This window comes from Camelus dromedarius, chromosome 34 (assembly GCF_036321535.1).
Source record: "Camelus dromedarius isolate mCamDro1 chromosome 34, mCamDro1.pat, whole genome shotgun sequence".
NCBI lineage: Eukaryota > Metazoa > Chordata > Mammalia > Artiodactyla > Camelidae > Camelus > Camelus dromedarius.
In genome coordinates, this window is record NC_087469.1 from 6,767,448 (window position 1) to 6,793,995 (window position 26,548).

General features: G+C 42.6%; 1 protein-coding gene and 1 non-coding gene across 10 annotated transcripts in view; one reads left to right on the top strand and one right to left on the bottom strand.

The window, feature by feature from the left end:
- The window catches only part of CADM1 (cell adhesion molecule 1), a 321,388-nt gene that overhangs the window by 98,933 nt on the left and 195,907 nt on the right, over positions 1–26,548 (bottom strand). The gene's annotated exons all lie outside the window — the stretch shown is intronic.
- TRNAD-AUC (transfer RNA aspartic acid (anticodon AUC)) lies at positions 23,861–23,934 on the top strand. Its single transcript has one exon. It is a non-coding gene; the product is annotated as a tRNA-Asp (tRNA).

The window sequence follows — 26,548 nt, forward strand, 5'->3', positions numbered from 1 at the left end:
CCAACGTCTAAAGGCACTGGGGGGAGTAGAGGGAAGAGCTGGAGCCTCGATCCTGACTCCAAACCACAGAAGCCAAGAAATTCAGATGCAGAACTGCCAAGCCGCGTGAGATTTCACAAATAAGTCTACCTCTCCAGTCACGTGACTTCAAGCATCTGTCACCAGCCCGGCCCGCTGACCCCCGCACGGTGGATGCGCCCCGGCCCCCGGCACACATTTGGAGGGAGCCCCCAGCAGGAAAGTCAGGTCCTTCTCGATTTTATGAGGCTTTTAAGCACAACTTCCCTGCTCTAGTATCTTCGAAAGAAAGTTGACTGCATCGAAATAGGCCATTTGTCAGGCAGTTATGTGCTGTTATTTTTTCCTGCTGGAAATCATGCCTTCCGCGAGGAAGGTTTAGGTGACAAAGAGGATTTGTGTAAAAGTGCGCTGGAGTCAGCTCCCACCACTTCCTTCGCAAACCCATCCCAAAAGGGACATGCATTTAAGCAGCACAGCAGGCCGGCGTGACCAAAATGACAGTGCTCTTTCCAGTTTATACTTCTGAAAGAGAATGCGCAGACACACAATAGCCAAAGCCTTTCGTCGAGATTTCATATCAGACACTTTGATGAATAGTAGCCTAAGGGGCAACATATTTATAAGTTTTAAGTCTCTCCTGCAACACAAACTGTCCTGATTTATCCCTATGATAAAGGCAGTTCTGAGAGCTACTTTACCATATTTATTATTTTACAGAGGGGGAAAAAATGTTGATTCAGCCCTCAATCTGCCACCGTTGGAGTTATAAATGTTGGTAAGAGACCAATGCTGATGTCCATAAATATTAATCTATTCGCCATAAGTTCTGGGCCACCCCCTCCCCTTTTCTTCCAGAACATTTCCTCCTTATTCTTGCTGCATCTACAGGATTTGCTTTATTGGCTAAAACCTTTAAAGGACTGGAAAGGGTAGCCTCTTTGAAGTTCATTACTGACTGGGTAGGTGATGGCCCAGTAAAGCTCCAATCTAAAGTTTATTTAAAAGAAGGCTTTGCAGACAAATGTCGATACATCTTTTGCTAACTGGTAAACCCTCTTATCTGCCTGTATGTATATTCCCTATTTTCACCTCTACTCCCAATAAAAAACTTCAGTATGGAGTACAATCTAAGATTATTATTTTTTAAACTTTATTATTATTATTATTATTTTTTAATGGAGGTGCTGGGGATTGAACCCAGGCCCTCGTGCATGTCAATTAAGCACACGCTCTACCACTGAGCCATACTTTCCCCACTCCCCGATTTAAGATTATTAAGTTCTTTTATTTAAAATATAATCCTCCTTACTTTGACCCTTGAATTAAAAAAAAAATGCTCCCACTTTCTCTAAAATCCTGTTTTCTGGGTTTAAGACACAGTTAATAAATCATTTTGGGGACACACCTTCAGTCGCTGCTTACCTCAGCTACCTGTGAACCACTGGGACTTTATTCATTAGCAAGTATGAAAAACTTCTGAATACAACCACCAGATTGTGTTTGTCTACAGTGCAGAGTGAACTGTTCATTAGCATTTGTGAGAAACGATCAAGCCACCAAAGGGTATGAAGCCATCCGAGATGAGGGATGGAGGCTTGGGGACTGATGTGTTAATTCACTCTGCTGGATTAAACACCAGAGACAGGTCCTTAGTACAGCTTCATCTTCACTGGGCTAAACGTCAGGTTAGAAATGGATGCCCTCCCGGGAAGCAAAGGGTCAAAATACATAATTACAGCCATTGCCAAACGATTAAATTGAAATTCTTCTACGTATAAGATTTTGGACAAGCTTGAGTCAACTACATCCTTTATATTGATGGATTTTTGTACCCATTATAGGTGGCCACAGGTTATAATCTTTTCTATTCGAAGAAGCACTTCTTGGAGATGGAGACTCTTAAGAGACACTCTACAATATCAAGAGACTAAGGATTTTCAAGGCAGTTTTCAGAAGTTTCCCTAATACCATTCTTGGCTAAATTAGAAAAATGCTTGGCATAAACACTGTAAGTGCTGTTTGGATTGGCTGCCAAAGATCCACTGAGATGTGATATTCCATGTGGATATGCATCTTTAATTAGTCTCAATAGATTTTGTATGTATTCAACATTAATCTATACCACCTGTCTCAGACTAAAAGCATGGAAATGGTTCTTTCTAACCACTCTTCCACAGAAAATTATTCTGTGTCTTCTTCCAATAAGTTCTGAAGGCTCTCTGGAAGGTCTTAAATGTTGGTTTAACATCACTTCTTCTATTATAGATTTTTTTTTTTTAGGAACTTGCAAAGACCATTGCTCTATGATTTTGTTAAAGGCAAAAGAAAGCAGTTCAAAGATGTGTTATTAAAATCCTGACCTGAGACACCAGCACCAGTCTCACACCTGCATTTTAATTGCAGTCAGTGCATTTCTCATTTCTATTAAGCCTCCTAGGCAAGGGATTACACTCAGCAGCAACATTTCTTCAGCTGTTGCATCCCAGCTCAGAAATCGGGTTTTTTTGAGCTCACTCACTATAAACAGAATATTTTTTTGGCTTATTATCAGATAGTTTACTTGGGTTTCAGGTTTATTCAGGTATATATAAATAACTGGCGCTCGTATTTTAACATGAAAAAAAATACCGATTAATTTAAAAATCACTTAGAACTAAATAAAATTCATACAACAACTAGATCGTGATGCGTTTAACCTCCGAAAGAAAAAAAAAAAAACTTTTCACTCTCCAGCATTCCGTGAAGCTTAAGTTTTCAACAGGATCCAACAAGAGCAATCTAAAGGGGACAGACTTCATGGTATTCACAGATAACTCAGTAATTGTTTTTCAGAAGTTAGAGACTCAAAACAAGCCTACTCCTATGGGCAAACACTTGAGAAGAGACTTATTTCAATTTAGCTTTATTTCTGGAAGAAAGCAAGCAACGTCACAAAGTTTACAGGACGGAAAGGCAGGCGGAGAGAACAACTTCAACTTCTACAGGTCAAAGGCCATCATCTCAGGGCAGTAAGGTCAAGACAGGGCTGGAAAAATAAATCACTGCTACAACAGGCCTGTTTCCTAGAAAGCGGTTATCTGCTCAAACAGAGAGTAGATATCCTAGCAAGATGCTAAAAGCTGTATTTCTGGCAGGAAGGCTATGGTTGCTATAGATGAAGTCACCTACTTTGTGACCATCAACACTTTAAAAGGTCTAAATGGTTCTCTGTATGTAAGATGTCAAAACAAGAAAAATAACAAATCAAAAAGCAAAACAAAAAACAAAACACACACACACCCCTCCAAAAACAAAAAACAAAAATTTCCTGACCACAACCAATAGGCTTGAAATACCATTGAAACATCATCACTGTCTAACTACAGTATGTCTGTACCTCCACGGTGCTTTATCATTTTGCGATCACGTTAAATTTAGAAACGCCTCTTAAACGTTCCTCATTAACTGAACACATTATTCAATTCTGTGCTAAATTTCAAAATAGCTCTTTTAACTAGAAATGAGAAACAAGAAGTCATACCAGATATCAGCTTGATAATTAAACGAGTTCGCTGATGTTTCAAAGACAGAGGGGGAAGAGATGAAACCCACTGATCTTTGTTATCAGAAGCGTCCTGAGTATCACAAATTTAACCAAAGAGCCAGGTACCTTCAATGCCAGATGCGAAAATAAATTGTGTTTGCTTTTTAATTAAGTCTTTATCTTTGTGTAAAAAAAAGAAAAAAAAAAAAAAAGAAAATGTAGGCCTGGGGGTTTAGATTGTCATTTTACACAAAAGTAAACGGTAAATGCCTTTCTACGTGCAAAGCCATTACATGTAATTATGCAATGGGTAAAGCGTGATACACACTATAAATGTCATTTGCTTTTACAGTTATAAACTCATCAGCATTTATCAAAACATCGCCTGGAGAAAGAATGAGCTGGCTAGAGCTAGTGACAAATTCCATGCCATCTTTGAAAAGTACATGACAAAGAAGTGTCACAGTCAAGACATACGCTGACATACTGGAGTGGCGATCTTCATACCCATTTAATAGAAATCACTATACATTTCAGTGGGCTTTTGAGGTCTATTTTCTTTCCCTGAATGTCAGACCCCCTCCCCCATGCTCTTAAATATTGCCATGAGGGGGGTGTGTGTGTGTGTGATTCCAGCCGACTTCTGCAGGTGGAGGAACGTGTGAATTCACCTAGACGAGCTTTGGGGTTTGATTTCAATAGCTTATTCAACGACAAGCCTTAGTGCTTCTTAGTTAGTAATCTCTTAATGGAGTTCTGTTCAAATGGAAACCCAGCGACTACTCCTGCCAGGTTCTCTTTACACAACAGGGGCTTGTTTCCTACTTCTTGCTCTGAATCACGGAATGGCCCCAGGTGCTTAAGCGCGAGCACCGCTAACACACTGTGTTAACAGTTCTCCGTTCTGAGTGCCATTTTGCTAGCCCCATCAATCTGGTAGTTATCACCCAGGGAGATTTGTCCCTTGAAAAACAAAATGGCTGGGCTTAAAAGAGTCTACTTCCCTTGTCCCCATTTCAGTTTCACACAACTTGTTAATACGAAATCCTGACAATGGTCCAGGGTAATAATGCCATTGGCGGTGTTTCTGTTGGAGTCACTCCCGTCCTTTGTAGCTTGGTGCCTAAAAACTGGGGGTTGGGGGGAATGCAGGGGTGACAATGACAGCCCAAAAGCTGGGAGGAACTGGCGTGAAAAGAAGGTAGAGCCATCGGATGAGACTGATTTCTATCGTCCTCACGCTGTTAATAACTTCATTCCATCTCTCCTTACACACTGGATGCTTCAAACTTCTTTAAGTACCAGGGTTTTCCGGGTGGGGAGGCTTCCCAGGAACCCAGCAGCCACTCCGGGAGCGCAGATCCTGTGTCTCTTCCCCATCAGGGCTTGTTTCTCCACAAGCACTCCCCCTTTTGCCCCCTCTTGACTCTTCCCACGTGTGCTGCTTCCTCTACAAACCCCCTTCCCAGGAATTTGATTCAGGACGCCCTCCATCCCCACCAGGGTCCTTTCCAGCAGAGGTAAATGAGATATTTTCCCCCATCAATCAAGATGACACATTTCAAGCATGATCAAGGGTCACCCACCATTCTTTTAACCAGCTTGAGATAGAGAATTATCAAAACAAAACAAAACCAAACCCCACTGGAGAAAACCAAACTCTTTAATTTCCACAAATATCCTTCCCTGTGTTGCACCACTGCTCAGCATCAGGTCCTCCTACAGCGTCGTGTTGCCCCCTCAGCTTTGCCATGGTTGCAGAGATGTGGCTATTTCTATGTGTTCCCAAAGCAACTCCATCTCTCCCTGACTTCCTCCTCCCTCCTTTGCTGCCTGATGGAGTCCAACTCATTTTTCAGATCTCAGCTCAGATACCATTTCCTGCATGAGATCCGACCGGACTCCACCATCTCCAGACAGGCTCAGGATCCCACTTAGCCTTGGTCCCATAGCACCCTGGGCTTCTTCCTCTTAGGACTTCCAAGCTCTTACATTGCTTTACAACGTAACCTTAGGAAACAGATGCTTTAGTGTTTCCGTCTATGAGACAGAGAGAAAAATCTGTCTTAAATTTGTGTGGCATATAAGATTGAAGATAAAGGCTCTATACAGTTTTTTTTTTCATAGCAAAGAAACATATGAATCCAAGATATTATCATTGTTTCTTCCTTGATCCTACTCTGGTATTTTGCAAGTAACTTATTAAATAACAACTGAAGCATGACTAAAAATAAAGGTGTTTTTAAAGGATTTGGCGGAAGGTGGAGGCAAAGGAGTAGAAATGTATTATCGTTACAGGTTCATTTTAATTATTCTAAGAGGGCTCAGTGAGCCTTAATAAGGAAACAAATAAGAAAGCATTAGAGGATAATGGCGCATTTGCTATTTAAGATTCTGCATTTCTTGTTTTCCGCTAAGAAAGATGTATTTTTTCTTTAAATTCAAGCTGATCCCATTAGCACCAATTTTCAACTTATCAGTCTTTTCAGGTAGCCACGGACCATTCAGAAAGCAGAGAAGTGTCTGTCCCACGACTAAGGTTAGCAGGAGCTTAGTTATTGCATTTACTTGTATTTAATTTCAAGCTTGCCAACTCATAGCTTCAGAGAGAGGGAAGGAGAAAACAGGTTATTTAAAATTGATGTGTTTTATCATTACCCATCATTAAAAAATGATGCTGTTATACCATTTCCGAAGTAGTAGGCAGTGAATATTTAATGCCTATGGCAGTATTTATTAATTTCTCATTTCTGCAGTTCCTTATAGGATGACTGTTTTAAATGGCTATGATTTATATTTCTTACGGATTCTCTGGCATTTAATTTCTACTCGCAAAGCATTTGTATTTGTGCTTAAGAAGCTACTCAGTAGCACCTGTCAGTTGAGAAACTGTTTAAAACAACAGGCACCAGCAAGACTGAGGGGGAGAAAAGTCACATGTGTGGGCAGCGTTTCTTAAAGAGACAGCACATGGAAGAGTACGGGAGAGGAACTGGAGAAAGCCGCTCACAAATCTTTCTGTAGACTGCATTAGACCAACACAGCAGAATCAAATCAACAGACAAAGCCAGGCAGAGATCAGTAGAGAAATTTAAATGAGAATATGCACCTATACCCACACAATAAAAAATCAAATATTACATATAAAGTCCAGAACGCCCACGGTAACACTTGGAGGATGTCAAGATACACATTAGATTTGTGTTCTCATTACATCATGAACATCTGGAGGGCAAGAGCTGTCTTTTACACATACATTTATTTTTCACGTATCTGGAAACTAACTTACTCCGCTTTTATTGACAAGTGTATTCTTCGGTGATTAGTCGTCGACCGGAACGCTGCAAAAGCTCTGTGGGTGCAAATGAGCTATTTCTACCCCATGTGCTCAAGTCATCTCTACACTAAGCCAGCAGTCTGGGTCTGAGCACCTGAAACCTCCCGTTCTCCTGTCCCCATACTGTCATCCGTCCAGTTTCTTCTCTGCACTAAGCATCCTACCAGCTCTGCAGAAGCGGACAAAGAAAAGTCGATCGGCGCCAAACACTAATAAAGACCACATTTTCTCAACGAGATTGCATCCAGTAAATTGCGAGCCTGAGGGCAAAGTACAGGCTGGGGGAGGCTTGTCAGCCACGGAGCATCTTACAATTGGTAGCCACCAGCCAGCCTGAGTAGAATGGAACATACTGACCAGCCACACCTCCGCCCACCGCAAAGTCAGCCAGCTAATTCTCTTTCGCTCTGACAAGTTTTTTGTTTTGTTTCACCTATTAGTCTTATGATACAGCACTGACACCCTGGCAAGCTCACGATCAGCCACCAAGCTCTAATGCTGCCATAGAGACTTGCTGAAGGCCTGGCCTGAAAAATGACACAGGACTCCCAGCTCCCTGAAATGCAGGGAAACGTAAGGTATGCCTTCTTCTTCCGTTCAGGAGCACGGAATTGCAGAACACCATCGTTAACAAGAACACCAACACTACAGTCCACGGAAATCATGGCGACCATTCCACTGAATTTCCAGATCAAACCAGAACTTAATGAGAAAGAATGCTAGTTGTAATCACCTCAGTCCATCCCCTCTAATGCCAGAGGTTTACAGCAATACAATTAATGTGGTCAAATTGGTATTAAAAAAAAAAGGGGGAGATAGAGAAGCCCTTCTCTACCGCAGAAGTCCCTCCTCCAGATAGGTTTTCCACACCATCCTCGTGCTTCACAGAAGGAGGCTTCTACTAACAGAGGGAAGGCTGCCTGTTAGTTTAGTCTTTTGCTCCATGGTCATCATCAAATGACACCGATTGTGCATTTACTACAGACTGAATGTTGAAACGACAAAAACGAGTAAGTTACATCCCCCTTCCTCAAGGACCTCAGCGTTCAGCGGGAGAGACAGGACGGAAGTAGAAAGGGGCAGAGGAGTACAAAGCCTGCTGTGCTTAGTACTGAGTGAGGGGGAGGGGCACCAAGCTCCATGGGACTCCTCCCCCTACTGCTTGCCAAGGATCAGCATTCATTCCCATCACCACTTTCTTTCATCCCTGACATCATTCTTACAGGCTCAGGGTTCTCACCACCTGCCCTGCAAGTCTCACTCCTTCCTCCACCAGGTCCTCATGGTCCAGTTTCAAGGCTGCCCCAATCCGCTCCCTAATATGCCCTGTCGATTGTCATGAGGTCTTGTCTAGGTCGCAGAAAAGTGATCTTTACTCTTTGAATTCCATATGCACAGTTACAAAAGGAAATAATAATAATAATAATAATAATAATAATAATAATAATAATAATAGTATCTTCTTTTTAATTGAAGTACCTTCAGTTACAATGTGTCAATTTCTGGTGCACAGCACAATGTCCCCGTCATGCATATACACACGTACAATGTTTTCATATTTTTTTCATTAAAGGTTATTACAAGATATTGAACCGTTTCCTGTGCTATACAGCAGAAACTTTTTTAAAATCTATTTTTATATCGAGGGGCTAACATTTGTAAATCTCAAACTCCCAAATTTATCCCTTCCCACTCCAATAATACCTTTTTGTGAGCTAAAACGAGAAAAAATATATAAAGCGCTTAGACCAGTAATCAGCACATGGTCAATGCTCAGTAAATGTTAGCTAGAATTATTATTGGTCAGTTTATTATCACAACACGTGGTGGACAGAAGTAAGTTAAGGAAGAAGAACTTGTCTCCTGGGAACTCAGGATTTAGCAGGATAGATGAGACAGGTCGTCATGGAAGCAAGATAAAAGACAGGATGTGATAAAGAGCCAGTGAATGTGTTAGAGAAGAGGAAGCGTTAAGATGGGAGAAACAGGACCTTACGTGGAGATTGCTAGGGAGGGCTCTGAACATCGCGGAAAGGGTGCAGACTTTAACCTATGGATGCTGCAGAGTGAGAGAAGGAGGTTATGCCTGTGAGTGTGGATGGAGTGGACTGAAGAAGCATGTAGCACACTGTTCTCCATGAAGGGGATTCTACAGAGATAAGGTGGGTTGAGCGTGGTGTGTGTGATGAGTGTGGGGACCAGGGGGACCACAAACGTGAAGAGACTAGCTGAGAGGTTACTGGAGCGCTGCCAGGCAAACGGGTGCTGGCCCGAGCTGGGGTGGGAGGGGCAGCAGTCATAAAGAGGAAAGATCAGATCCCAGAATTGCAAAAGAGATGTTTATGCAGCCTGGTGGACCTCTGAGTGGTGGCGTGGGAGAAGCGTGGAGAGAATGGAGGTAAATGCCCAGGCGAGTCTGGAGGGCTAGAACTCATCAATGAAGCTGGGAAGCCCGCAGGACACGGGCAGGGAAGAGTAGATGGTGTGTTCAGATTTGGGTGTCACCTAAATCAAGACGACCATTGAATCAAGCCCTCAGAGGCCATTGGAAAGGAGGCAGATATCCAGGATTGGGTGAGACAGCCTCTAAGAATGGCAAACCTTCCAAGCCCACGTCCCTCTGGGCCCCTTGTCACCTAGGACAACCCACAAATCAGGAAATTAGATGCCTTAGCGCTTATTTCTAATTACAGTATCGTCATACAGGTGCTTCAAGGTTGCAGAAACGGAGTTTGGGTAGCTGATGCCTAGGGCTGAGTTATCAAATGAAACTGGCCAAATTTAACATTTAACCCCTGAAGTCAAATAACTGTGCACAAAGAGCACCGAACAGAAAAGTGTCAAGCCACGAAGACAAAAATCCTGTGCTCGGCCTTGACCTTCTCTTGAATATTCAAGATCTACTTTGTGCTAAAATTGCTATTCTTTTCTAAATGAAAACCCGGTAGGAGCCCAGGGGTTTGGACCTGCTATTCTGTATTAGATAACGCAGAAAAATTATGCTTCTTTGTTCTTTAACTTATAGGAGAAGCCTGAACTCTTTCCTACTAGTGCAAAGAAGAGACACACTTAATGTTCAGGGTAACTGTTATGACTCTCCAGATTTTATTGTGCTGTCCAGTATCAGTAATGAAATAATTCCTCTACGATAACAGTATCCAAAATTGAGCTGGGGTGGGAGAGGCAGCAGTCATAAAGAGGAAGGATGAGAGAGGGGGAAAAAAACCAACTGATGGAAATACATGTAATTTTTCACACATACCCCGACACATTAAGCACATTATTTTGCCACGGGCACCAGATTCAGTTTAATTAGAACTATATTCCTTCCTACATCTGAAATATTTAGCTCAGTGAGCTGCCATGTTCCCTTGTCCCCAGATGAAATTACGGCAAGCCCGTGACCTAGGACGAGTGTGAGACTTGCGCACTGCAGGGCGATACAAAGTTGTGCCCCTTCTCATCAAAGGACAATAGACTTGGTGGCACGGCATGCTAACATCAAGCCACTTTGATTTAATCCAGTTAAATACAAGCCTCAATTAGTAAGACATTTGCTATCCAGTTAAGGATGTGAATCTTGAGTTAATAACCTCTACCAGAGTCTCATTTCTATTTTAAAAATGACACAGCAAGGGAAGGAGCACACGGTGTGGTGTGAGCAGGGAAGGCATCAAGAGTCGAAATATCTCAGACAAACATACCATCTTTTCTGGGACATTCTCAGAAGACCAGAAACTCATCAGTGACAACCGGTTGCTCCAACAATTGGTTTGAGTAGTAGATGTAAATGTGGCCACATAATGGATTTTTTTCCCCCACTGAAATGGAATCTGTGCAGTTTCCTTTCTAGAGGGGTTATAAAAATAAGCTTTTTATTGCTTGCATCCCCAAATTGCTTTATTTGGCATAGTGATGAAAAATGCTGGAATTTATATAGAATGTAGCCACTAGATAAGAAAGCAGGAAAAGAAAAGGAAACAGGGGATTAATTATCAGTCCTACCGAATGAACTTTACCCTGATAAGGTAATGTAGTCCCTGTAGGCACAGAAGATGAAAAAAATTAGAGCATGCCTAATACACAGACAGTTATTCATATTGTATACAAATCAAAGCAGGCCTCATGCTGCAGCAATGGCTCAGATCTCACAGATCCACGGCGCATCGCCATCATCAGAACGGAATAAAGCAGCTTGCTCTGGGTGTGCGGCAACACTGCAGACCGGGCGGGCAGACGAGAAGATGTCAGGAAGGTACCTTTTTTATCAAGATGTGGCTTTATCAACAAGTTTACTGATTTACCTAAGAATGTGGTCTCTCGGTGATTAATGATGAGGAATTGTACCATGACAAGTAACTTATACTTAATGTGTCCTGCTCAAAAACAGGCGGCAAAGAGCCACACAGCTCCGCAGACAGTTTGTCAATTTCAGCTTCTCACTGGAATAGAAATGAGATTTCACTAATGACAGCGGCGAGGACTGTGGCCCCTCTGGCCATGACCTAATGTTAGCTATTAATGGATTGGACTCCCAGGAGATGGGGAAACCCACCCAAGTACAAGGCAGACTCCATTTCACTCACTGGGGAAAAGAGCTAAAAAAGGAGGCAGGCTGTGTCTTTTTGCTGAAGTCTTCCTAAAGCCATGGATCATAGAAGACTCTTGCCCACAGTTCTGCCAAGCCTTTCTGAGCGACCAAACTTCTCCAGAGCATAGGAGGCAGGCTTCTTTTGAAGTGCAGGGAAGACCCCAGAACTCTCAATGAAAAGAAATAATAAATAGTAGGGGTATTAATTCCATCAGCATCAAGACTTTGGCTCCAGGGAATTTTTCCCCCCTGAAGACTCGAGCTTAAAGAGACAGCAAAGATAAATGCTATTTCTACCTCTTGGAGGGGGAAATGGATTTTTAAAAAGGGGGACAAAGATATGTTCCAAACAATTCTGCAATACCTTTTTTTTTTTTTACCAATTTCCTATTATTAATTATGCATAAACTTATTTCAAAATTGCTGAGCTTTCGAAAATCATTGCTCTCCAGCTGAAGATTCTGAATGGCCACTGCCAGTTTCATCTGCCAAATAATGAGACCTGTTCTTCAAGGAAATCATTTAGTTCTAGGAGCGTTTAAAATGAGTCTGCTAAAAAAGATGGATCTTTGGATCCAGGGCAAATATGCAGCACAAGGTGCACCTTAAGTGGAAATACACGAGCTGTCTGTAAGTACGGTGGTTTTCAATGAAAAAAAGCTTAGTTCCTAAGACAAAAAAGGATGTACTTTTCAGCTAAACAACTGATGTGCAAAGGTAAGTTAAAATACTGTATTTAATAGCTAACGGAAGAAGGAGACAAAACACCATGTCACTGACACTTAATCAGGGAGTTAAGTAACGGGCTCATTTTTCAGGTGCACTTCTCTTTACAGCACATTCTGAGCTGGCTTCATGAAGCACAGCGTGTATCAAAGACATGTAAGTCATCCATCTTGGAATTTTGCTGCAACTGTTGAGTTTTTCTGAATTCGGTAAGTTCCTTCTAGTTCCTCCCCTTCTACTATTTTTTTGGTAGGCTCTTAATAAAAATGAGCTGATAAGTATCGCGGATTACTGTGTGCCAAGTACCCTGGTGACTTTGAAACGGATTATCTCATTCTATCCTCAGAGTAACCTTATGGGACAGGGAGAGTTAACCTCATTTTGCACATGAGGAAACAGAGAGGTTAAGCAACCCATCTAAGAAGCACAGCTGAATAAGTGCCTAAGTCAGGATTCAAACCCAGGTTCATCCACTCTACGGCCTAAGTCCTTAACTTCCGGAATATTATCTCATATGTCCTTTCTAAAGTGTGACGATCTAGATAAACATGATTATGAAGAAACATAAAAGGTCATACATGGCATCCATCCCAGTGTTCACATATGAATCACAATACAAGAAGGTCTCTTAAGTTTTACTGAGGACACCACAGTTAGCAATCTGCGTGAACAAGCAACACTGAATTTCCACCATAACACTAGGAAAACATAGCCTGGAATGCCCACACGCTTTGTCTTCTCACTCATTTCTAGGAAAACGTTGGTTATTTGATCTCTGGGGAAGTGTGAGGGCAGGACCAAGGGTTCTCCCAGGCATTGTTAGAGCTGACAGATGACCGAGGTACCTCCGTGGAGACTGCATGTTGGGTTTCTGGCCAATGTGTCTTCATACACCAACCTTAACAGGTGAAGGCAGCAGCCTACAAGGGCTACGGATGAAGGCACAGTCAGGTCTTGGCAATGATTTATAGGGGAAAGAGAGGGTCTGCAAGTGAGGATACATCGATATTACAACGAGAAGGAAAACTAAGTGAGGTTAAGAAAGAACTCAGGGTTTTACAGTAAAATAGAGTCTTCCACAGGGCTCAGAAATGACTGGCTCTTAACGCACACCAAGGCAAATGGCCCCACGAATCCATCTCTTGCCTCTCCGTGGGCTGAATTATCCTCCACACGACATACCAAAGACAGCCATGAGCAGCTTTTATGGCTGTGATGAATGGCTCTTTAGTTTAGGTTGCATTATGAGAACAAAACAAGTGGTCGTGAATCATAACATTTTATGGGTCTGCTGCCTCAGAGAGTTTTCTGAAATTAAGCCCCTAAATTATACTCGGCCCTCATTAGGAAAACAGTCCCCCAAAGAGGACACCATTTTAGAGGCTGTGCGAGAGAGGGGGTGGGAGAGTGTGCTGGAGAGCCGGAAGTGTAACTGATGGGCCCCAGGAAGGTCGGATGGCAGAAAGAAGGCACGCTCCCACCTAGGAACCAAATGCCAGAGACAGCGACTCTAGTCAGCTGGAGTTCACTGGCCGTAAGCAAACAAGGTCTGGAGACCAGCCATCATCAAACCACGGAAGGCACGTGCAGGAACGTGAGAAATCATCCCCGTGCGAAGCCAAAAGAGGAGGGAAGGGAAGAGGTGTTCAGCGAATCGGTATTTACTGAGTATTTTCCATCCACTGGATGCTGTGTGAGACCCTATCGAGTTTTAAAAGGCAGCATAAAAAAATAAAATAATAAAGGCCATTACCCTCAAGGGAGTTACCATCCAGCCAGGGAGACAACATACAGAAAAGAGAAGAATGCAAGGCAGCCTGAAATTAAACCTCAATTTCCCTGGAAGCTTCTAGAGCTGCTCTAGATGTTTAGGGCAAAGTGAGATCTGTGAAGAAGCCTGGGTAAGGTCTGGGGGTAAGGCACCCCATCTGAGCTCCCCGAGGACCCTGTCCCCCCTGTCTTAGCCTCCACCATCTGCTACAAGCCTGATCTCCCCAGCATCCCCTCCTGCCCTGTAAGGTCTTTGAGAGCAGAAGCCATGCCCACTGTGCTCTGGGTGGGATGTCCAGGGCCTCACCTTCAAGAAATACATCTGGAACTGGACTGAATCCAATCCAGGGAGAAAAAAATCCTATCCAGTGGGGAGAAAGCTCTTAAGGAATTTGGGCCTTGGACTAGCTCCTAAAGATGACAGAATTATTGAGGCTGAAAGAGGCATTCCAGGCAGGGGGACCTGGAGGAACAGCGGGGAGGTTTATGAGCACAGGCTGTGTGCATGTGTATGTGTGTGTGTGTGCGTGTGTGTGTGCGTGTGCGCGCGGTGTGTCAGGGGAGAAGGTAAGGCAGACAGACCAGCACGGGACAGAGTAGTGCTTGCACTTTGAAGACTGCTCCTACAAATGGGTCAATCATTTCATGGCCTAGAGATGATTTATTATTGTATGATTACTACCAGAAATAGATGTGAATTTTTGGGGGGGAGGAAGGGATAGGGGGTAGGTAATTAGGTTTATTTATGTATTTTTTTAACAGAGGTACTGAGGATTGAACCCAGGACCTCACGCATGCTAGGCACACACTGTACTGCTGAGCTACACCCTACCCCCGGGAAATAATTTAATACTACCATTGCCGATGATGGCCATTGCCAGAAGAAACCATTCTTATTCCCGGCACCAAACAGGGGGACAATGGGCTGGCCAGCCCCTTGCTAGAGTAATGCTCCCTCCTTCCATTTCTCTTCACTGGATTTTAATGTCAGTTTCACTGCTTCGGTTTACCAGTTACCGGTTTTTAAAGGTTATAGTCAGTCAGACAGGGTTTCTTTCTTTCTTTCTTTTTTTTTTTTTTTTTTTTTTTAAGGAAAAACACAGGGGAAGAAGGTCATCAAAAATGAATAAAGCGCATCCACACAAGTGTGGAATCTGTCACCAGCCACGATTCCAAGGGCTCTGTTTCTCCTTTCTCGCTTCCTCATCACCGCCGCTCCACCCCAGCATTTAATAAAGGGTCATTCTGATGAATTAAAAAGACAGACAAGGAAACTTTTTTTCTAATGCTTTAAAGGTACGGTTTGGGCTGTATATTGAAGTCCACGGTTCCGTATTACTTCATGCCATACTATTTTCCTGAATTCTTTTTAAAGACGTTTAGCTTCGTAACTCATAACCAACATTCTCCCATTTCCAATCTGTCTAAGTGGTTAACACAGAATTTTCGAAGTTCTTTCCTATTAAATGAACTGGCCCAAGTCTTTACTTCCTAGTTAAATGGACTCTATCCAAGAATGCCACGGAAGACAAAGAATCCAACTGGTTCAGTGGCTCAGTCCAATGAAGCATTCACCCTCGGCCTCTGACAGCTCAATCTCAATGCTTCCTGACAGTATGAAGGATTGCTAATTTCTTACGCTCTCACTGGTGGTTCTTAAATGCTCACCAATGAACCAAATGTTGATCAGTCAATGCCAAGGAATCAGAAACCAAATTGCCAACCCCTTGATTTATACAGTCCAAAGACTAGGGTTTAAAATTAGATCAAACACTTTAGAACTGACTAAAACGTTTTCATTTTAGATGCACAGTGATTTTAGATGCATTTGTGAACACAATTTATCATTTAAAGGAGAAAGGCTAATATTATATAGCTCACGCTATCCAACCTGTGCTGGGCACTTACTCTGATAGAAAGTGTTCAAAGCACTTCCAATGCATGAACTCCTACATCTCAGCAAAAACCCAGTGAAGTTCTGGCCCCCATCTTACAGAAGAGGAAACTGAGGCACTGGGAGTTTACTTACTTGTTCAAAGTCACCCAGCTAGTTGTCTTGAAGCCTGGAAACTGTGATAGACATTTATAGGTGTAGTGTCTATGATCCAAACTGCAGTTTTAAAGAGAAACATTAGTCTTGGACTAGAAATATGAAGAAAAGTAGTCACTGAATGACTAGTGAGTATTTTCACTTGTTTCATTTCATCCTAAAACAAATACAAAGTGGGTATTAGTAGCCTCACTTTGATAAATGAGTAAGCAGAGAAATTAAGCCATCTGTCCAAGAGCACATGAGAGTTTGGGGCTGAGCCCAGAACTCACGACTTCTAAGTGAATTCCCACTGCAGGTCCCTTCTTGCAGGACATAGCAGCTCGGTGGCCACAAGTCCCGTGAGCCTAGCACAGAACTCCAAACCTTTTTTTAAGTCTTTTTATTTTTTTGTCGGGGCTAGGGGGAGGCAATTAAATTGACTGATTGACTGATTGATTGATTGACTTTTAATGGAGGTACTGGGGATTGAACCCAGGACCCTGTGCATGCTAAGCATGTACTTTGCCACTGAGCAAACCTCAAACCCTGAGACTCAGTATTTGCTTTTGCCTAGTGAGCCTCTGAGACTCAGTATTTTTCGTCTATCAAATTATCATAGATGTGGTTGCTGTGAGGAGAAAATGAAATAATTTTTCCCAGCTTTATTGAGGCATGACAGACCAATACATACTGTACACATTTAGGCTGTACAGCACGATGATATAACATACGTATACATCGTGACGTGATTGCTACGATCAAGTGAAGTAACACACCCATCACCTCACAGTTACTGAAATAATTTCTAAGAGAGCATCACGGACACTCTGAAGTCAAAGCCACGTGTGAACTGTAAAAGCACAGACGAGAGTGAGCACAATCACCTCTTAGTCCTTCCGTTTTTCTTCTAAAGGATTTTAGATGTGTACAACTAATTTTTCTTTTTAATTAGAGAACTTAAAATTGCCACTAGCCTTATGCCCACTGAAGTTTGTATTTTGTATGTAGGGCAAACATGTATTACCCGCTGTGATAAATATTCAACGAGGGGTAATATAATGCCACATTATAAGCCTCTTTTTCACACATATAGACACACAAACAAATAAACAAAAAAGGCCATCCAAGGGGGTTTTATTTTTCTTAGGCCAGGGGAACACCTATTGGCCATTTTGTTTATTAAGCCCAGGGCATTCAGCTTATATAGAAAACTCATTACTGTCTGCGTTTTAAAAGGAATTTAAATTCAGTGACCTGACAATGGACACAGTAATGAAACAAAATTCTCATTACTGCGCTCTAAATAATAATATAAAAAATTAAACCTTGGGAATATTTTAATGTTAAGATAAATGCCTCCCTGAAACCCAGCCCGCGGCCACTCAGGCTTTCTCGCTGAAACAAAACCTAAGCAGGGGAAGACATGCATTCTGGTGGTTCAATTTGTTATGTTCGGAACAGGGCCTGTCTTTACAGAACTGCCTTTCTCCCCAGTTAAGGAACAATTTTGCCAGTGAGTTTGCCTGGCGACTCAGCCTCACAAAAGAGAGATGGAAGGGAAGAGGCAGGGGGTGTCCGGAAGGTGGCTGTACCTCCTGTCTCATCACTGCTGAGGAAAGATGCTCTGGGAGGACAAGAAGGAAAGTGCATTTCAAGAACAACAGAACCTTTCAGCGAGAGTACATTCGCCTAATTGAAAAGCGACTCGAAGCTGTTATTTTTATACCCCCAAATGCTGAATCATTCTTCAAACAATTTCACAAAATCAATAAAAGAGAAGTAGTTCTCTCCTGACCCCTTATCCTAACCACTGCCTGTCTGAAACACTGCCTTTCCTCTTCTCTCATGTTTAGATTTAGGGCCAAAGATCCAAAGAGAGGCAAGAACACATTGTGGTCTCTCAATTAAGAATGACAAGCTATGCGAGAAAAAGGCCTGATTGTATCCTGCACCAAAGTTTTTCTTCTGAAGTTTTGACACTGATAATCTACCGCCTTGACAACAAGGTTCCTGGGGATGTGACTAACGCATGCCTTCATAGGGGCTGTTTTGTTATTAGTGCTGAAGGGTAGGATGGAAGGAATGGAGTGGGGAAAGGCAAGCCCAGATGCTTGGTTTAAAATCAGAGAAACTGGGTGGTCCCTGGACATTTCCATGATCCGGCCGCACAGACACTGCCAGCCCTCCCGTCTCGTACCAGGGAGGAGCGTCCAGTTGCAGGGAATCATGCTGCCACACTGGAGATCAGCCCGGGCATCTGATGGACAGCACAGGGCATCAGCTCTGCCAAATGATTATTTGGTGCCATGAAAATGGGAATGGACTCTAAAACTTGGCTACGGAGAATTACTGAACAACAAAATTTAAAAATCACTTATCTTTACAGAAGCAATAAAGAAACAATCCAAAGACTGGCTAAGCTAACTATTCATTTTGGGACCTATAATACACATCAGGATAGAATTTATTCACCCACCCTATATTTATTGAGACCTACTCTATACCAGCTGCTCTTGTCGGTGTCGGATATATGGCCGTGAGCAAGCCTGAGCCCCTGTCCTCACGGAGCTTACATTCTAAAGACGGGAGTCAGACCAGAAAGAGACAATAACATATAATATGCCAAGTGATGGTCAGGGCTTAAAGTAGCAGATTAAGGGGAGGTGGGAAGTACCGTGTGCGGGAGGCTAATATTTTATATGGGCCTCCTATTTCATAAAGGCATTTACACAGGTAGGGCCTGGGTGATGAAGTGACATTTGAGCGGAATCCGGAGACCATCTGGGAGACAGAAAAATGGATATCTGAGACGAAGCGCTTTTTAGTTCCAGGCAAATGCAGCCGTAAAGCAAGGACCCTACAGCGAGAATGGGCTCGGTGCGCTCCAGACACAGCACGGAAGCCGGCGTGGCCAGAAGACCTGAGAGAGATCAGCTCTTCTTCCAGGAATTCACACTTAGAACAAAAAAAGCATACTTCCCTTCCAGAATACCAGGAGAAAAATGACATTTTACAGCAAATATTTCAGACGAACGACCAAGCTTTGCTGCTTGGATTTTGTGATGGTTTATTTTGTATAATCGACAATCGCCAGCCCCAGTTTCTACATAGCCTAGAATTTTACACTAGTTTATGCTAAAGAGATGCACGATGCATTAAAGAAAAACTCCACTCAGGCACAACTCGAGACCCTCCCCCATGTATCTCCCTCCTCTTCTCCCCCTCCTCCCACCTCCCCAGGAGTCAGGTTCAGTGCCCTCGGGGGGAGGGGGTCCCCCCCAGACTCATCCCGCTGCCCTGTCACTGGTTGACACTCATCTCCTTCCACTAGAGATAAAAGGGTTTTATTTACTTCACCCCAGTGGCCTCTCAATGCCTAAGAAAAGTTTGCGGAAGGGGTGAATGAAAAGTTGGAGAGAGCTCAGCCTCCCATCCTGACCCTGCTCTCTAATTCCACCAGGAGGGAGGTGACTCACACGGCCCCCCCGCCGTCCTGCCTCCCTGTCCACCTCACACCACCCCCAGATTAGGATGATGCCATGCTGATTTGGCTTCAGAACGGTTTTTTCAGGATGACTCTACTCAAGATGAACTGAGAAATTCAAAGAAGTATAAACATTTCTGGAGACAAAAGAGAAGATGGTTATTTAGTGACCCGTTTGCCTCTTTCTTTCCTCAGTTAAGCTTTAAGAATGGGGGATGTGCCGGAGCAGCACTATTACCACAAAACTTTCTATGATGACGGACATGTTCCCCATCTGCACCGTCCGTGCAGCCCCTGGTAGCCCCTGGATGGATGACACTAGTGAGGACTCGGAGTGTGGCGAGAGCAGCTGCCAAAGTGGATTTTTTTTAAACATTTTTTTTTTATTGAGTTATAATCATTTTACAATGTTGTATCAAATTCCAGTGTAGAGCACAATTGTTCAGTTATACATGAACATACATATATTCATTGTCACATTTTTTTTCCAGTGTGAGCCACCACAAGATCTTGTATATATTTCCCTGTGTTACACAGTATAATCTTGTTTGTCTATTCTGCATATTCCTGTCAGCATCTACAAATTTTGAAATCCCAGTCTGTCCCTTCCAGACAAAGTGGATTTTTTAACTGTATTCAATTCTGCTTGACAAACTCAAATAGCCATCTGGGGTGGAGTGGCTTCTTTGACGCACTGCACAGTTCGAGAGCCTCCTAGAGTGATCTCCTCTCCTCTAGGTAAGTCCAAAGTCATTCAAATGCAAGTTTCACGAGGACCAGAACCTTGTTCGTCCTGCTCACAGCCTGCAACTGTATTCCGGAAGGTTCTCAGCGAGTGAGGAATCACACACGCATCCAAGAATGGTGGAAGGGAGGGATGAGGGGGTGAGGTCGGCATTTGCAAAGGCCCGACTAAGGATAAGCTAGAATCTTCTGTACGTGGTAGCGATGAGGTTCTGAGGCCCTTTCAATGGGACTGTTTCTCTCTGTGGACTCTATGAGACACAACTGCGTTTGTTTTCTAAATGAAAGAAGAATTTCTGTTATGTGAAAGCTGACTCTAAGAGCCGATCACTCCTGCTACCGACTGCTGCAGCAAGACTGGCAGGGCCAAAGTCACTCTCCCTACTTCTCCTAAAACATCTCAGAAGTTGGGCATCTTGTGCAGGAGGAAAGATTTTTTTCTTTTTAACCTCATTTGTGATTTTGAGTAGGAAATTAAAACCTGTACACAGGAAAAAAGAGAAGACCCGATGTATCTGATCGGGGTGCTTTATGAAGAATTTATTATCAGGCAGGAATATCAAATGAGAAGCAGAAACAGCACAGACGCCCAACAAAACACCAGCATTTGACAAAATAAAACAGATGGTGATGGGCTCGAGCTGTTGATGGCTGAGGGGATAAGGAAAAGAAAAGGAGGAAATTAGAACAAATAAGATGGATGATGTAATTAAGAACTGAAAACAAGTAGAGAGGAAGAGAAATCTGAGCTTGTTGGCCGTGGGAAGTAAGCTACTTCAACCTTTTTTAAAATACAAAGTAGGGCAGTTTAGAGTCTACACAGATCATGAACAATTCGATGTTTAAATATCCCAGCGTCAAATTGGGCCCATGGTGGGTGGAGGGTTTGCGTTGACCGCCATCTTGTCTTCAGCAAACCAAAGCATCTCCAAATAGAATAGTGAGATCACCTTCAGCCGCCTGACATTAACTCCATATTGCTCCCCACTCCTTGCTCTCATCTGATTGCCTTCAAGACAGCGCAGGGCCCAACATGAAAGGATCACTATAGCAACCGGGGAAGCTCTTTTATCTGCGTGGAGGAAGGTTATGTAGAGTGGAGCCGGAAGATGCGGAGGGGAGAGCCCTGAGGACTGCCCACTGTCAAGCCTTCCCAGAGATTCTTAACACGAGGATGTGGGTTCCAGAAAAATGTTTAATGCTTTGAGGGGGAAAAAAATGTTCTAATTGAACATACAGTAATTCTGAATTTTCTCTTTGTGTGACAGATAAGATATAATCACTGAATTTCTTTCTCCAGAGGCTTTGGAGGAAAAAACCCTTTGTGGAAGCAATATCTTCGGTGTCTGAAAGATAGTCTTTTTATATGAAACAAATTCTGCATTGGGTTACTAAAAGCATCCACCTGCTTATCAATCTAAAAGCTGCATCTTTAAAGGTCACAAGTGAAGGAAAATCAGATAGACTCATTCTAATTCCTAGCAAACGGGAGCTCATTTCTCACCAATCCACCCTGCAGTGCTCAGTAGCATGACCTTTCACTTACAAAGAGAACAGCAGATTTCTGTCTCTCATGTGCTATCCTTCCTTCCTCTTCACAAATTAAATGCAGTTTTGATATTACCAATACACCCTTCCATAATATTCCACTGAAATGACTTAAAAATTTGCACAACTGTGCCAAAAGGTCCAGACAAATCTCTCTCACCATCACCTGGGCTTGAAAAGGAATATTAATTATCATTATGATTACATAATATTAATAATAATAATAATAAACAATTTGGAATAGAGTACCGCCGAGTCAGAGAAATCTTGTAAAACCTGTGATCTGGAGGAATGAATAAAAAAAATTAAAAATGAGCATTTCATTGTATGTTGCTCTTTTAAATTTGGCCTGATGAATTCAGCTGGGAAAACGAACTCTAAGAGATGACAGGGGTGCCTTTCTTTGGCATTTCTGAGAATACAGGCATCTGAGTGACGTTAGGAAGTAATCTGTATATTGAGGACCTATGGAAATGCACTGGGAGAATTTCACATCTGAGAGTAATAAAGATGAGGGGCGTGTCTTGGTTTCTTACCACCCACTGAGACAGCAGCTGGAGGGGTCAGTGACCTAGCGTGATGGCAAAAACACTTATATCTGAACCGTCACTGACAACCGTGTTCAAGAATTCCAAATACATATATGCACAGCCAGCTGGGGGAATTCAACCAAATGCAGGCTGTCCTGTTTACATTAAAACAGCAGACAATTTTAAGATTCTATCATTTAATTTTCAGGAGAAATTCTTTGTTGTAGAAAAATGTAGTAATGTCAGGCAATCTGAATTTAATTTGGACTAAGTGTGTGACATTCATTAATAATATACAAGAGAAAATGATTTAAACAGAACACACATAAAAGCAGTCGATTTTATTTCTGCAGGCCTGTTTCAGGAACGAGGGACATGCCTCAGTTTCCCTACCATGAAAGAGTGTTACTCCATCCCAGCCCTATCCAAGGGCGATTTAAATTCTGTGAGGAAGCCAGAACAAATCAGATGCTTAATACATTTTAAATTAGTGATAATTAATAATTCAGAGATGACAAAGTTTCTTCTGAAATGATAATAATCTACACTTGTTTAGCACATTATGGTGTACCGGGAACATCGTCACATTTGATCCTCCCAGGAGCTGGTGTCAGGCAGGCCAGACAGCGAACATGCATTCTGCAGGGGAGGAGAATAAAACTCGGGGTGGCGGTTCAGGAAATCACTCACTTGGAGCCGCTAGAACTCCAACCCGGCTCACATCCTGACACCCCACGCTATGTTCACCGTCCTGAAACAGGATTAACATTTGGTCAGAAATATTGTTTTCTTTTTGCCCATGTTGAATCAATATTGATGGTCTAATTTAGGAGACAAGAATGCCCCTTGCTATTTGCATATTGTAACAGCCTCCAGGATAATTATTGGATAGATCTTTTGAAAAGAGAAGCCACATGTTTACACTACTTCACTGCTTTTGGAGAAGGAGGGTACATGACATTTACCAAATGCTGCAGCACAATTAGCTGTCATTTAACCTGCTTTGAAGAAATCACCCTAAAAAAGGGAACTAAACAGAAAACCCAAAATTTCAATAACTTTTTTATAGCTAAAGGATTAAATGTTGTCTGCCCTACAGAGAGCCCGCAAAATCCATTAAAGATCTCAGGGGTCCTTGGTCCTTATTCTAACACATGAACAACAAAAGCTAACCTTGTACTTAAAAGTTTCTACCTGGCAGTCTTATTTAATCCAAAACCATTCATTTGAAGCAAACAAATAAATGTGATATTGTCCCGCTCTGCAGTCAGTCTTGCTGAATGAGACACAGTGGTTTTTGTCTCACAATCATTTAATAATATTTATCATTCTTGGCTACGATTAGTTCTGTTATTATGCCACTTAAGCCAAGGAACAGCCCAGGATTTTGCAGATTTCAGCCAGGAATCAACATTCTCTAAGTCCTGATTTCAGGCATAGGAACAGAACAAAAAGCAAACTTTCTTCTAACCCATTAGGCTGGTTATTCTTCAGAAAGAATCTTTTGGAGCAGACTCTACAATTAAGAGAAGTAAATAAGAAAATCAAGACGGGGGAGGATATAGCTCATGTGGTAGAGCACATGCTTATCATGCATGAGGTCCTCGGTTCAATCCCCAGTACCTCCTCCAAAAGTAAATAAACCTAATTACCCCACCACCACTAAAATAAAATAATTAAATAATACAATAATAAATTTAATTTAATATTTTTTAAAAGTAAAAAAAAAAAAAATCAAGACAATACATCTGAAGTCATCTCACAAGCACAAGTGACAGATTCACGTATTGAGATATGGCGTCCCAATGGCCGCCATGATACAGTTGAAAGCACCGGGTGGAGAGATGGGTCTTGGTGGTACAGGTAATAACCAGGGCCGTGCTCATATGGCTACTGGCAAGGAAACATAGTCAGAACCAGCCTGCTTCTTTAGATAAAGCCTCCAGGACGCCCCTCCCACCTGCCACTGAAGACTCCTCACAGGGAATCAGAGCTGCCCTCTCAAGAACCACATTAATAAGAAGAGGCTGAGGCTCGTACCCCAGGGAAGTCCAGCCTTCCCAACACTGGTGGCTATTCACTGCTTCCACTTCCCCATCAAACACTCCTGCCTTCAGCCCTGACAGTTTCATTGCAAACCAACCACGGAAGCTACTCTTTGAAACAACTTCCAGCTAGACACTCCAGCCTATCATCGCCCTCACTGTCTCCCGGTGTTCACTACTGCACGGACCCATTCCCACTTCAAAACTCTCCCCTTCAATTCTGGGAGTCCCCATTTTCCTGGCCAACTGGTCTGGTTTTTGTACCTCCCTCCCTGTTCCTCCTCCTCCTCCTGCCCAGTAAATGTAGTTATTCCTGAGGGTCCTTATAAGTAACAAAGAGAAGAGAGGAATCCCAAACAACTGTACAACTTTCAGACAGTACCTGGGATAAAGCTCCTGTCACTTGCATAGAATTAATCAGCTCAGTGAGACACAATGCTTATAACTTAGTAAATGGAGTTTCCTTAGACAAATTTTATCAAAAATTTACTATCAATTCAACCACTAATTATATATAGAAGACTCCCAAAACTCTCCCCAACACCCTTCATCCACTCCCATGTCCATAGTAACAGAGTCCAGGACATTTCTACCTGGATCAATGAGCATTCAGTAAGCCCACAACAAAGTCTATCCCATCCATCCATCCAGCTGCCCCTCCTCATCACCCCTCCATCACTGTTAAGGGCATCTTTCCTGTCTAGTCATCTGATCCCTTTCATTGCCCTGAGTTTGTACCTTCTACATCCTTCGTATCTATTCTTCACTGTGTCTGCCCTGGTTAAAGCTCTCACTACCCTTTGGCCGGACTACCATGATCTTCCAACCGCTCCCTTCTGCCATCCATACATACTTCTGCCATTTCCCCTTCTTGGATGTCTTCAGTGACTTCTTGCTTTCTACTGAAGAAAATTCAAAGTTGCTAAAACAATACTGAAATCTCTAAAGGATTCACTATAATCCCCATTTCCAGTATTACTTCTCATGATTTGTCTCCCCAGATTTCAGTCAAGCTAGCCAACAACACACCATCCTTTCAATAGGACTTGGGGTTTCCTGCACCCATGCTTTATCTCATGCTGGTCCCTCTATTTTTAGAGTATCTTCAACTATTATAATCTCACATGTCACAAATCTCCCCCATTTGTCAGTGCCCAGCTTAAGGGTACCTCCTTTCATAGAGCCATTTTTGAGCAACCCAACTAGAAGTGAGTTCTTCCTCCGCTCAGTATCAGGCCACTTGCTGAGTACTTTGCTATAGAAATCAACACGCAATATTTCTCTTATAATTAATCTATACATAGCTCATCTCTTTCTAGAGTGGGAGCGGTATCTCACTTGTGAATCACACACAGGGTCCTACACATAATGGGTCTGTCTTAATTAAGTATTTGACAAATGAACAAATCAGTGAATTAAATTCCTGACTTCCTACTGCCATTTTTTTCCCCAACAAATCAGCATTTAGTAGATTGCAGCATCTAAGAACCAGCTCCTTTTGTACCCAATAAACATAATGCTTCAAGTACTCCCAAAGCGCCCTCCCCTCTCTGCTATACAGTCTTTGGCTTTGAAGAACAAATTAGTACAAGGGCTTGACTGGATATGCAACAGAAAATTAACTTCTCCTAAAATGGTTTAGTTCAAGTTTATTAGAAAGCTCTCAGTTTTGCTGGTGTGCTGTGCAGAAAATTTTGTATTAACTAGGATCAGAAAAGGTAGAAGGCAGAGCTGCATTGACAGAACTGCTGAGGATCAGAGAGATGGGGATGATGCAATTAAAAGGTGGACAGACAGGTAGACAGATGTTCAGCTGCATGATCAGGAACAAGATTGTATAAAAAGGCTTCTTTGATCATTAGAGGTACTGCTATAATGAAGCCCTGGATACCTACTCGGTGTTTCTGCCGGCTCTCATCTCCAGCAGGTGTCTTATAGAGAAAATAAGGCAAACACAAACGGATCCACTGCCAGCTAGTCAAAGCTGCTTGGCATTTTTTCCTGTTGATTAAGCCACAAATAAAATCATACATGTTGTGCTTCTGACACAGGCAGAGTATGCGGTTCGTGAATCTTTACAGAATACCTCTTTCGGAAATATTTCAGCATCCATTACTCTGCTGAGATCAAGAAACTAATATATATATTCAATCGAGCATCCTATGTGAGCTGAAACATCCCCAGGGGCCAAGGACAA